At 37.0% G+C, this 12808-nt stretch overlaps 2 long non-coding RNA genes across 2 annotated transcripts in view; both read left to right on the forward strand.

Moving 5' to 3' along the window:
* LOC103097165 (uncharacterized) overlaps window positions 1-12808 on the forward strand; it is a 247936-nt gene that overhangs the window by 46972 nt on the left and 188156 nt on the right. The gene's annotated exons all lie outside the window — the stretch shown is intronic.
* LOC103096836 (uncharacterized) overlaps window positions 1-12808 on the forward strand; it is a 28279-nt gene that overhangs the window by 5136 nt on the left and 10335 nt on the right. The window contains exon 2 of the long non-coding RNA XR_008917628.1: window positions 1127-12688. This is a non-coding gene — a long non-coding RNA (uncharacterized LOC103096836). The remainder of the gene's footprint in view (window positions 1-1126; window positions 12689-12808) is intronic.

Below are 12808 nucleotides of genomic sequence, written 5' to 3' on the forward strand. Positions count from 1 at the left end.
ATTAGAACCTCTAAGCCAGAGGTTCTTAATCTGTTATCTATTAAATTTTCTTTTAACAATATATTTTGTAATTGTATTTTAATATGATTGATTTCCTTTGCAATCTTATATATTTTATTTTGTGTATTTAAAACATCATTCTGAGCAAGGGTCTTTAGACTTCATTAGATTGCCAAAGGGATCCATGACACAAAAATGAGAAAAAAACCCTCATGTCTTAGGGTTACTTTTATAGCTGTGCCTTCTGGTTGAGTTGGGGAACAGTTGGGATATTTGAGAGGCACTGGCTTGATTCTGACCTTTTTTGTAAAAGAAAATTTAAAATGATAGAGATGATTCTCACAGAGATGGGTTAATAATCACCTGGCTTACTAGAAAGGATTTGTGTCACTTCTAATATATTGTGAAAGATGAACTAAGTATCTGGAATGAACAAAGGGAATGGAATCTATATGGTCGGCAAAGAACAGAGAGATATCTGGGACATGAGTCAGTTTTAAGAATTGACTAAATGATAACTATTTCCTCTATACTCGGGATATAGATATAAAGAACAAAAGTAAACAGGGGAGCATTGGTTTGAAAAGAATGAATGAATAAAGCATTTATTCAGTGCTTACCGTCTGCAAAGTACTAGGGATTCAAATAGTAGTCTCTGCTCTCAAGAAGCTCACATTCCAATGGGGGAGACAACACATATGGAAAGTTTCATCTGTAAGTCAGTTGGAAAGGTCCCCTGGTCCTTAGAGTATGACTGCAAAGCAGATGGTAATGCATTTTCTTTAATGTCATTTTCTCTGATAAAATCATATCAGAGATATGAACATTTTATCATTCATCATTCATCATCAACATTTCTGATGTTGAGCCAGTTGATAGAGCCAAACCCTTTGGTGACAAGAACTTTCTTTTCTGGGTCTTTAATAGATGTGGCTAGAACACCTGCAGGATGTCTCTCATGATAAAGACTATGGGCTCTGGAATGGAAGCTTTCTTATCCGCAAGGCTCTTGGGTTCAGGGTCCTAGCTTGTCTCTGTTAGAGTCTAAGGGGAAATTATGGCCAAGGTGGGGTATGGGTAATGATTTGACTTACCTAGAACATGCTATTTTCTATCTCTCTCTCAGGATACCTTGCTGCTTTGATGGATTTCCTTGCTATGTGTGTAGCAGCTGGTGGAGTTGTCCGGTGTGTTCTCCACAAGAATTACTTCCTTGAATGATGGTTAGGATTCAGCAGAAGGCAGGACCAGTGGTCTGGAGGGGAGGAGTTCTACTACTCCCAGGGCTTTTGTGTTCAGCTCTCTGTTTAGTGGCATTTTGTAAGCAGTTCTCCAAAATGATTTCTGTCCTCATTGAGCCTACAACAGCTAGGCAGGAAGAAGACGATCGGGTGGGTTTTTTCCTTGGGGGAAGGGGGGGATGGATATTGTTATTCCCAAGGTTCTTGTGCTCAGGGTTCTGGGAAGACCCTGTCTCCATTTGTATCTGAAGGAGATGGTGGTGGTCAAGATGGTAGTAGTAGTTTGACAGACTTGGTATACGCTGTCTCCCATCTCACCCTCAGGGAATCCTGTGATTTCAATTAGGCTAGCTTGCCTGTGAGTGTAAGTCTGATGGCATAACCAAGCACTGTAGCAATAATAAAACTAACAGCCCCTATGTTCTATCTAGTACCAGCATCTACTCATGAAATAGGGAGGGAATGGAAGACGGAGATGGTCTTTCAGCAAATGGTACTTTAACTGGTTATCAAGAGAATATGGGGGTGGGGGACCACAGACATAGAAGGTGACCTTTGTGGAAGAGCCAACAGCAACACTACAGGGCTGCGCTCCCAACTGGAAGCCTAAAAGTGAAGCAAATGGTGAGTGAATGGCACTGACAAGGAGCCCTGAAGAAAGAAAACCTCCCTTTTAGGTCCATGGGAAATTTGTGTGGTGGAATTGGAAGGGTCATGCGGTCTACTGGCCCCAAATGCCTAATTATTTCTTATTTTTTCTCTTGATAAAGAAAGATTGTATTGATGTCCTTGTACTTTTAGTCTCCTATGCCTAGAGTACATGCTCTGGCTGTCTACCATGCTTGGTATATTCCCTCTCCTTTCTTCTACCTCCTAGATTCCCTGGCTTCCTTTAAAACTTAGATCAGGAGGGAGCTGGGTGGCTCAGTGGATTGAGAGCCAGGCCCAGAGATGGGAGGTCTCAGACACTTCCCAGCTGAGTGACCCTGGGCAAGTCACTTGATCCCCATTGTCTACCCCTTACCACTCTTCTGCCTTGGAACCAATATACAGTATTGATTCTAAGATGGAAGGTAAGGTTAAAAAAAGACAACTTAGATCAAATCCCACCTTTTTCTGTAGGACTTTCCCCCTTCTCCAAGTTACTAAGATCCTTCCTATGAGATTACCTTCTATTTACACTGTATACATCTCATAGGTACAATGTTAGCTATATTTGTCTCCCTATTATTATGAGTTCCTTGAGGGGGAGACCATGCTTTTGACCCTCTTTCTATCCCCAGTGATTCACACATATGAATCACTTGATAAGTTTGCTTGTGTATTTATTGATGGTTATAAGTCCCTTTTGAAGAAGGATAGTTCCTTTGCATTTGTATTACTAGGACCTAACACACAGAATCTGGCACACAGTAGGTGCTTAACAAATGTTTGTTAATGTCTCAACACTAAATTTGCCAGTGTCTTTCCTAGTATGATGGTAAAAGTTTAATTAAAAGATTTTTTTGAATTTCCTTGATGGAAGCCTGAGCCAAGAGAATTTTGCTATTTTTTTCTTCCCTAAACCAAGGACCCTTTGTACTCCGAGTGTCTCTGACAAGAGTTATATTAGAATAATGGCTAATCTACTTAGCCTGGCATTTGGGACATGACAAAATCTCCCCTTACCTACCTTTAATTTCTATTATGTCTGCCTTGGACTTATCTCTATTCAAGATTATCTTGTCTCCACATTGTAACATGTGCAATGCACATTGCCTTCTCTTATCCTTTCCTTATACTATTTCCTTTGTTTGAAATGCCTTCTTCCATTCCTTTTGATATAATTTCTACCCTTCCTTCAAGGGCCACTTCAATTCCCACTTTTTTGGTCCCTTCTTCAACCACAATACCTTTAGTAATTTTTCCTTCTTCTGAATACCAGTGATATTTTGGGTAAAAGGATCTCTAATTTAAAATGTTACCTAGGCTACTGGAGTAGGTGGAGAGCAGAGAGGAATGGAAGCAGGGGAAATATTTTCTTGTATGTGGAAAAGGCAGTATTTATTTGTTTTCTACTATAGCAAGAAGGGGAAAACTAGAGTCTCAGATTCATTTAAGTATAAAAAGACCTAGCAGGATTTTTTTTTTTAGTCATCTTTCTCAGCCACCAAATTTTCCAGCTAAGTACATTGAAATAAAGGAAGTAATATTATTTTGATGTATGTGTGGATTATCTTTTGTGGTGTATATTCTATTGTGCATTCTGTAGCGGTCTTTTATCTGCCAAAGGTTTCATATGCTTTACTCCTTTTCTTTTTCTTTTTCTCATTTTCCAATTTTTTTACACTTTAGCTTGGGTGAGGCATAGATGTATGCTAATTATGTAATATTCACAATTTTAAGTGGAAATGTTAAAATGATCATTTTCCTTCCATGCCAGCTATGATCATATTTTAGAACCTTTTGTACTCACACAAAAAAGGTAGTCTGTTTGTTGATATTTGAAGTAATTGCCTAGGGACGGCATAGGTTTTTAGGGACCAGTTTTTCAGGGTTGAGGAAGAGAGAACTAGAGGTCAGTTTATTGGTTTTTCCTCGGAAGACTGGGAAGGATGGAAGAATTCTTTGGGTAAACATACATTTTCTCTATACTTTCTCTTAACATTTACCTTTCTCTCTACCTCTCAAAGACAGATGAAATGGAAATCTGGAAACATGGACTGAATCAAAGAAGTGACAGAAAGATTACATATATCTGGATGCCAACATATATGAGTATGCATACTCTGTGCCAACACATACAAACACACACTCAGAATGACTATGAAATCTTGGGATTCTCACAAATTTAAGCCCGAGATCACCAATATCATTAAACTGCAGTCAGGTTCTTCCTCATTATGGTGATCACAGTCATTTTTTTGAGAGAGAAATAGTTGTTTGGATGCTACTGGCAAGTTTATTCTTCTAGTTGATTCAGGGAGCAGAGAGGGGATTCAAAGCTTTGTACATTTTTTGATAACATCTTATAGCTGCTAACACAAAATCTACCTTCATCGCATCACTTCATCTTCCTTAGTCTGTTTCTTCAGCTGTAAAATGAGGGGATTGAACTAAGGGTTGTGATATGCTTTATTTTAACCTAGGAGTAGAACCACAGAATTTCAGAGGCCTCAATGGCCACCTAATCTAACTTACTCCTGAAAGAATCCTTGCAATAACAAATCTAACAAGTGATTACCTCGTTTCTGCTTAGAGATTCCTAGTGAAGGTGAATCTATTGCTTCCTGGGATAGTCCATTCCACTTTAGAGCAGCCCTGAAAGTTCAGAAGATTTTCCTAATGTGAAGTGTTAATTGCCTCCTTTCAATTTCTGCTCTTTGCTCTTGCTTTTGTCGTATGGGATTAAACAGGGGAAAAAAATCTAATCCTTCTACATGATACACCTTCAAAAACATAAAGATAACTATTATGGTCCCTTGGGCTTTCTCTGCTCCAGGATGATTGTCCTCATATAGCTGATTTTTATTCCATAGATTTGAGGTCCTTTACCATTCTCGTTGCCCCCTTGTGGATGCTTTCCAATTCATCAATCCTTCTTAAATGCTGGCATAAACACATGAATACAGCACTACAGACATGGTCTGGTGAGGCCAGAGTACAAAGGGATTATCACTTTTTTATTCCTGAAATTTATTCCATTCTTAGTAAAACCCAAGACTGAATTGCTTTTTTGGGGAGGGCTGCCACATCACATTACTGACATACTGAGCTTGCATCCACTTAAATCCCCAGCTTTTTTTTTCAGACAAACTGCTAACACTACCTATAAGGTAGCTGGTGGTGCAGTGGATAAAGTACTAGTCCTGGAGTCAGGAAGCTGTGAGTTCAAATCCAGCCTCAGCAATTTACTGGCTGTGTGACCCTGGGCAAACTCCTTAACCTCTTTCATCTTAGTTTTCTTCACTATAAAATGGAGATAAAAGTAATTCTTACCTTCCAGGATTGTTGTGAGGATCCCAAATGAAGTAATATTGTAAAAAAAAAAAAAAGCCCCTTAGCACAATGCCTGGCATATAATAGGCACTATATACTTATTCCTTCCCTTCCCTTCTGTTCTATATATACTCTTTCCTATACTCACGAAGCTGATTTTTTTTAAACTCAAGTGTAAGATTTTTATATTTTACCTATTTAATTTCATTTTATTAAATGCAACCCAATGCTCTAGCCTTTAGGATCCTGCCTGGGTTCTCCATTGTACTAGCTAGCTCTCACAGCTTCGTGTCATCTATAGGTTGGTCTCAGTAAATAAGAGAAATTTTGCCCAAGTTAAAAGCACTAAAATGAGCAGAATTCATGGCATTGGTCACAGTATTGTTCGTGCATCCCAGTTCCTGCCAAGCAAAAACACCTTGTTATTGCTACCTAGACCAAGCCAATTCAATGTCACATTATTATTTTTTCACTTAAGAATGCTTCAGCTACAGATCTATCATATCACTTTTACACTGGTGAGTTTTCCCATATCCATCAGAATAAGAAAATCCATCAAGCTTTTGACTACTTTTTCCTCTGCAAGTAACTGATCTTTGAGAGAATGACATGTAATATAGACTTTGCCATTCGCAAGGCATTGGAAAAACTGCATCTGAAATAAAATCAATACATCGTGCAGTAGTTTATTTACATTTTAAAGTGCTGAATGGCAAAGCAATTCATCAGCTAAAGAATCTGAAGCCAAATATATTTTGTAGGCTGTGACACAAAGTGAAAACTGGACCATAAAAGAAATATGAGTACATCTTACCTTCATGATACATATGCTCATTTCAGTTAATAGAAATGTCCAAAATCATACTAATAGAGGGATCTGAATCCATGAAAAGCAAGGAAATGTAGCAGTTGGGGTTAGTATTGTTGGATTTGGGGTTTTTTATGCTGTTTGAAGATGCAGGAAGCAGAATTTTGTGGTAAAAATATCCACCCTAACTTCCTTCCAGTTGACCCCCAATCAAATAAAGACAGGATGAGGGTGCTTGCATGCTGGCAAAGAAAGAAGGCTATTGTATTTTCTCAAATCATAATAAAGTGGATTTTCTTGCCTTGAGACATTGAAAGAATATTGGTGTTACGGGGAAAAGAATATTAACATTGGAATCAGAGGGTCTGAATTCAAATTTTACTTCTAATGCTTACTACTCACGAAACCTGGGTCAAGTCGAAGCCTCTTTTCAGCTTTCTGTAACCAGAGGGGATGGAACTAGAAGGTCTCTGTCACTCTTTATAGCTCTTGGGCTGTAATCCTGTCATGTCATATCTTTCTTTGAATTTCTAGTTGAATAAAATCCACATGTGAGAAGGACAAAAAAAAATCATTGAGTGTAGAAAAAAATAATCATTTTAATTTTCTAAGCCAACCAACAGCATTTCCACAAAATAAATCCAGAACCGATCATTTAAAATACAAGAAGATAGGGAGAAGTCTCAAGTACAATAAGGCCTGGGGCTTCAAACAGAAATCCAGTATCAATACTTTTAAAATGTAGATGTTGCCAAAGGAAAGTAATAAATGCTGGAGGGGATGTGGCAAAACTGGGACATTAATGAATTGCTGGTGGAGTTGTGAATTGATCCAACCATTCTGGAGGGCAATTTGGAATTATGCCCAAATGGCGCTAAAAGACTTTCTGCCCTTTGATCCAGCCATAGCACTGCTGGGTTTGTACCCCAAAGAGATAATAAGGAAAAATACTTGTACAAGAATATTCATAGCTGCACTCTTTGTGGTGGCCAAAAATTGGAAAATGAGGGGATGCCCTTCAAATGGGGAATGGCTGAACAAATTGTGGTATCTGTTGGTGATGGAATACTATTGTGCTCAAAGGAATAACAAACTGGAGGAATTCCAGGGAGACTGGAACAACTTCCAGGAATTTATACAGAGCGAGAGGTGTAGAACCAGGAGAACATTGTACACAGAGACGGATACACTTTGGTACAAGCAAATGTAATGGACTTCTCTACTAGCAGCAATGCAATGATCCAGAACAATTAAGAGGGATCTATGAGAAAGAACACTATCCATATCCAGAAAAAGAACTGTGGGAGCAGAAACACAGAAGAAAAACAACTACTTGATCACATGGGTTGATGGGGATATGGTTGGGGATGTAGACTCTAAATGATCATCCTAGTGTAAATATTAATAATATGGAAATAGATCTTGATCAATGACACATGTAAAACCCAGTGGAATTGCATGTCCACTATGGGAGGGGGTTGGGGGAGAGGAGGGAAAGAACATGAATCTTGTAATCAAGGAAAAATGTTCTAAATTAACTAATTAAATAAAATTTTCTTAAGATAAAAAAATTATAAAATGCAGATGTCAGTCAAGGAACAATGACTGCTGAGACCAAGGGAGGTATTGCTTTCCTTTGGAACAATTTTGATATACATACCACTGGGAGGAAAGCTGGCTCCATGTGTTCCCGTGGTGTCCTGTGTAAAAGAATACTAGCTAAAGTAGGGAGTCCCATTGGGTGCTGAGCAGACTAAGCCCATTCAGTGTCTGACTGAGGAGAACTGCCAGCCGGCTGCTTCAAATGCCTAAAAAACACTTCTATGGAGCGGATCTGATTTTCTCATTCTCTAGTTCTTCATGTCTCTTAAGATGACCTTGTCTAATGTTCTGTGTTGTGTTAGCCAAATGATGGGATGGAGAGCATTTGACCTATGGTGAGGGAGACCCACGTGCAAATTCAGCCTCTGGTGTTCACTGATTGTGAGGATTTTCAGCATGTCACTTGATCTTGCTCAGGCACAATTTCCTCATCTGTAATAATAGGGCTGAGAATAACACCTGCCTTACAGGATTGTTTTGAGATTCAAGTGAGTTAATATATGTAAAGTGCTTTGGAAACCTTAAAATATTATATAAATACTTATTATTATTGTCATTTTCCATTATTATTATTATTATTATTATTATTATTATTTCTTAAACCAACATGATAGAGATTCTATCATATATAGATCATGCTACATAACTGAAAGGAGGAATCAATTTTTGGCCAAAACAATGATGGCCTTCTTCTTTGAAATTGATACAGTACCTGGAAACTTATGGCTCTATAATATTTAAAATAAAAACTTAGTAGTTTAAATATCACAGTTTTCAGTGATAGTCGTTAATTGATTTATTCTGCATGTGGTTTGTTACTTCTAGTATTTTCACATTGTGTTCCTTATAGTAATACTTCTAGTATTGAGAAATATTTCTAGTATTTTTGCATTATGCTCCTTATGGTATAGGCCTGTGTTCATAAATTCAGTTCAGTGTCATATGAAGGTATGAAATGTTAATAGACTTAGCTAAGCTCTATAAACTCTAATTACTTCATATTATATTGATTCATGGCATAGTTGGTAGACCTGGTGGTCTAGAAAAAGAAAAATTTGGGTTTAAATGTTGCCCTCGACACTTAGTAGTTGTATGAGTGGGGGGCTGTCAACCTCTGTATGTCTAAGTCTACTTCTTAACCTAGCTACTTCCTAATCATGGTTGGCTTGTAGCCTTTTAGTGGAGGAAATTCCCATACTAGGATACTGATGAAATCATAGAACCACTGTAGATTCTCATGTATACATTCATAGGTTGTTTAATGTGGCATCACCTTAGAGTTCATATGGCTTACCCAAGATGACATAGCCATTGAGTGGCAGGCCAGAATTTCAATCTAGCATTCTCTTTCTTTTTTCCACTGTTTTTGGTGTCATACAATGGTGTCTGTATTGGTCATTGTTGTAAGAGCAAATTCATACATAACAAAAACCCCAAAATTAAACCAAAGATATATTCACTGATGTGAAAGATGACTCCAACAGTTCTTTGCCTGGAGGTTGGTTATTCCCTATCATAAGTCTTTCAGGGTTGTCCCTGATCATTAGCATTTTTATTCAAAATATAAATAAAAAAATAAAAATAAAATAAAAAAATAAAAAAAATAAAAAATAAATAAAAAGCACACTTTCCTGGTCCTTCTATCTTTCTGTTACTTTTTTGTGCCCTTTACTTACTCCATTTATCCTCTAAATGAAGGCATTGGCTAAGACTCTGGCCTTGTCCTTCCCTTTTCTTTCTACATTTTCTCCTCTAGAAATTTTTTTGCCCATCTGTCACCTCTGATTACCTTATTTTTTAATATAGACCCTGACCTAAAAACTTTCCTGGGCACCCAAATTGTATTCCCAAATACATGGTAGATATCTTTACCTAGATCACTTGGTAATACTTCAAAAAAGTGACTCACTCTCCTTTTCAGAACACTTGTTCCTCCTTTTTATTTTGCTGATATCATCATGACTCTACCAGTCACTTATGCATTGAACCTGGAAGTAATAAAAAAAAAAAAAACCCTCTCTCATGTACCCACCCCAACCAGTTGCTAATCTTTTTTGTGTTTTAAAGTTGTACTTTGTTTCAATTTTTTCTAATTAATTAATTAATTGGTCACATTAAATTCATAGGTATCTCCCTTTTTCCTCTCCCCACACTAGAGAAGCATCAATAATCAAAAGATATATTTAATATCTAAAACAATTCCTTGCTTATTTCTACGTATTGATTCTTTCTCTGGAGATGGATATAAACAAGCTATTCTTCAAAGAATTTAAATTTAATTTAAAATTAAATTTCTAATCTTGTAGATTATACTGTACCCCCAGCTATGTTTCTACTAGACAACTCTGATCATGTCACTTTCTTGTTCAGAAATCTTTAGTGGTTCCTTGTTGTCCCTAGGACCAAATCAAGTTTCCTCAGGTCATCTTTCAAGGCCTTCCATAATAATATCCTAGCCTATCTGTCTTCATCATCTACTATTCTCTATGTAGGGCAGTTAAGTGGCTCAATGGATAGAGTGCCAGACCTGGAGTCAGGAAAGACTCCTCTTTGTGAGTTCAAATTGGTCTTAAATAATTTTTAGCTGTGGGACCCTGGGCAAGCCACTTAACCCTTATTGGCCTCAGTTTTCTCATCTGTAAAATGATCTGGAGAAGGAAATGGCAGGTTTATCCACTCTTTCTGCCAAGAAAATTCCAAAAGGAGTAATAAGATGTCAGAAAAAAGCAACTGAACAAAAACCTTCCTACACATAATGATTTTATTCCAACCAAGTTAATTTATTGTCTCTGTGCCCTTGTTTATGCTTTTCCTTCTGCCTGAAGTGCCTCTCCTTTACTATCTCTGCCAGAATCCCATCCATCCTTTCTTTGGGTTCTCTTTTATTCACTCCATTGAATCACAAGATCTAGGGCTACAGGAGACACTATCAGCCAATTGGTCTAATCTCTTCATTTTACAAATAAAGAAACTGAATCCTCAGGAGGTGAGGTGACTTGCTCATGGTCATAAAAGGAGGAAGTTTCAGTTGATCTTGACTCAAAATTCAGCACTCTTACACTAATCCATGATGTCTGTTTATTAGATGATGAGGTTTTTAGAAAGTTCTAATTATAAATTTCTGATTCAGAGACAAAGTTTATGGATCACTATTATTCCCACTCCAGCTTTTCACTGTCCCACACCCAATAAATGTTTAACTATCATTATGCATAAGAAGGTCATTTGAATGATTTGTGGATAATTAGAAAGGTCCATTTGCAAAAATTTGGGGGATGGGGGTATAGGAAAAGTAAATATACCATTAGAGTGAATGATTTTTGCTCTTCAATTATTTTCTTTTATCTTTGACATTTCCTGATTTTCTTTGGGGCCTTCTTGGCAAAGATAAGAGTGGATTGTTACTTTCCTTCCCCAGATCATTTACAAATGAGGAGACTGAGGCCAAGAGGGTTAAGTGACTTGTCCAGGGTCACACAGCTAGTATGTGTCTGAGGCCAGATTTAAACTCTGGAAGATGAGTTATTTTCACTCTAGGTTCAGCACTTATCCACTTTGTCATCTAGCTGCTTAGAATGAAGGACAGCACTGTCATTTTCTAATTCTTCATTCTTAAAGTTGGTGTTTAAGGTGTGATGTAGTAGATTGGCCTCTGAGATAGAATGACCAAGGTTCAAGTGCTGCCACTGAAACATACTGACTGTGTGACCCTGGACAAGTCATTTAACCATCTAGAGACACAAACTATTCCCCAAGACACTATGTTACAGAGAACATGCCAATCTGCATTTTCTACACCAGTGAAATCATCCAGTTTGACCATTTTGGATTATTGTCACTTCTGACATTTCATTAAAACAAGTATAATAAGGAGATGAGAGTGAGATGAAAAGCAATTATAAAAGAATAAGAAAGCCATCAATTTTAAGATGCTACATTTAACCATATATATAATGTATACTTCTATTTTTTAATTAATCATTTATAGGATTTTCATTATGCTGTTTAGTTGTTTCAGTTGTGCCTCACTCTTTGTGACCCCATTTTGGAGTTTTCTTGAGAGAGAGATAATAGAGTAGTTTGTCTTTTCTTTTTCCAGCTGATTTCGTAGATGAGAAATTGAGGCAAACAGGGTTAAGTAATTTGCTCAGGTATACACAGATTCATCTTCCTGTTTTCATGCCCAGTGCTCTATCTACTGTGCCACCTAGCTGTCCCATTTATAGAATACTCATAAATTTAACAATATACAAGAACTGAAACATGATAGATGTGATTTTTACTGATTAAAATATTTGAATTTGGTTTTTTAAAATTGTAACTAAAGGTAAGACGTTACCTAAATTCAGTATTTTTTTAAAGCAAGGTCCAAAGATTTCGTATTCTTTCAAATTGCCCTCAGCTTTGGGGATCTTGTGGATTCCTTGTTTCATTTTAGTCTACTTTGTCTCAGGCCCATGTTTTACTATCTTATAAGTTAGGTGACTATGAACTGTGATTTTTCAGTTGTGATTTTAAAATTAAATTACCCTTAATATCCATGAATATTTTAGTTTGTAGATAAAAGTGGCTAAACTGTTTTTCTTAAAAAAATTTTATATTTTAATTTCTCACTACATCTACCATGTCATAAGTTACCATAAGTCTAATGGTAACCATTCTGTTCCTTTCACTTTTGTCTTTCTAAATAAGTGAGATTTTGCTAAATTTTCTAAGAAAGAACTGCTTTTCATGTAACCTCTCATGAAATGTTTGCACATGCTGTTTGTTTACAGAAGTATTCAGACTGATTGACACACAGTGGTTGATGACACTGACTTGAGGCAACAATGACGCTGTCTCACTTCCTAGAATTTGCCACTGACAACAGAATGAAGTTCTCACTGTTCTGAAGCCAAGATATGTAGACGGTTAGGCAAAAGTCTTCTATTTTCAACAATGGGTCCTGTGTGAAAGATCTGGTGTCTTCTCTTCTAGCTATTTATGCCCAGGCTTTACCACTTGTCCTCATTGTAGGCAACTGCATGTTTTTCCTTTTTGAAAATATATCGGCTGTAAGGTGATTTCTTTCTGTTATACTTTATACTTCCTATTTTGTGATGCTTTGTTTCTACTTGTTTTTTTAAAAAAGTGTATGTTTGCATGTATGCGAACATATACCTATGTTTATTTGTTTCTA

This window comes from Monodelphis domestica, chromosome 3, assembly GCF_027887165.1.
Source record: "Monodelphis domestica isolate mMonDom1 chromosome 3, mMonDom1.pri, whole genome shotgun sequence".
In the NCBI taxonomy this organism is placed as follows: Eukaryota; Metazoa; Chordata; class Mammalia; order Didelphimorphia; family Didelphidae; genus Monodelphis; species Monodelphis domestica.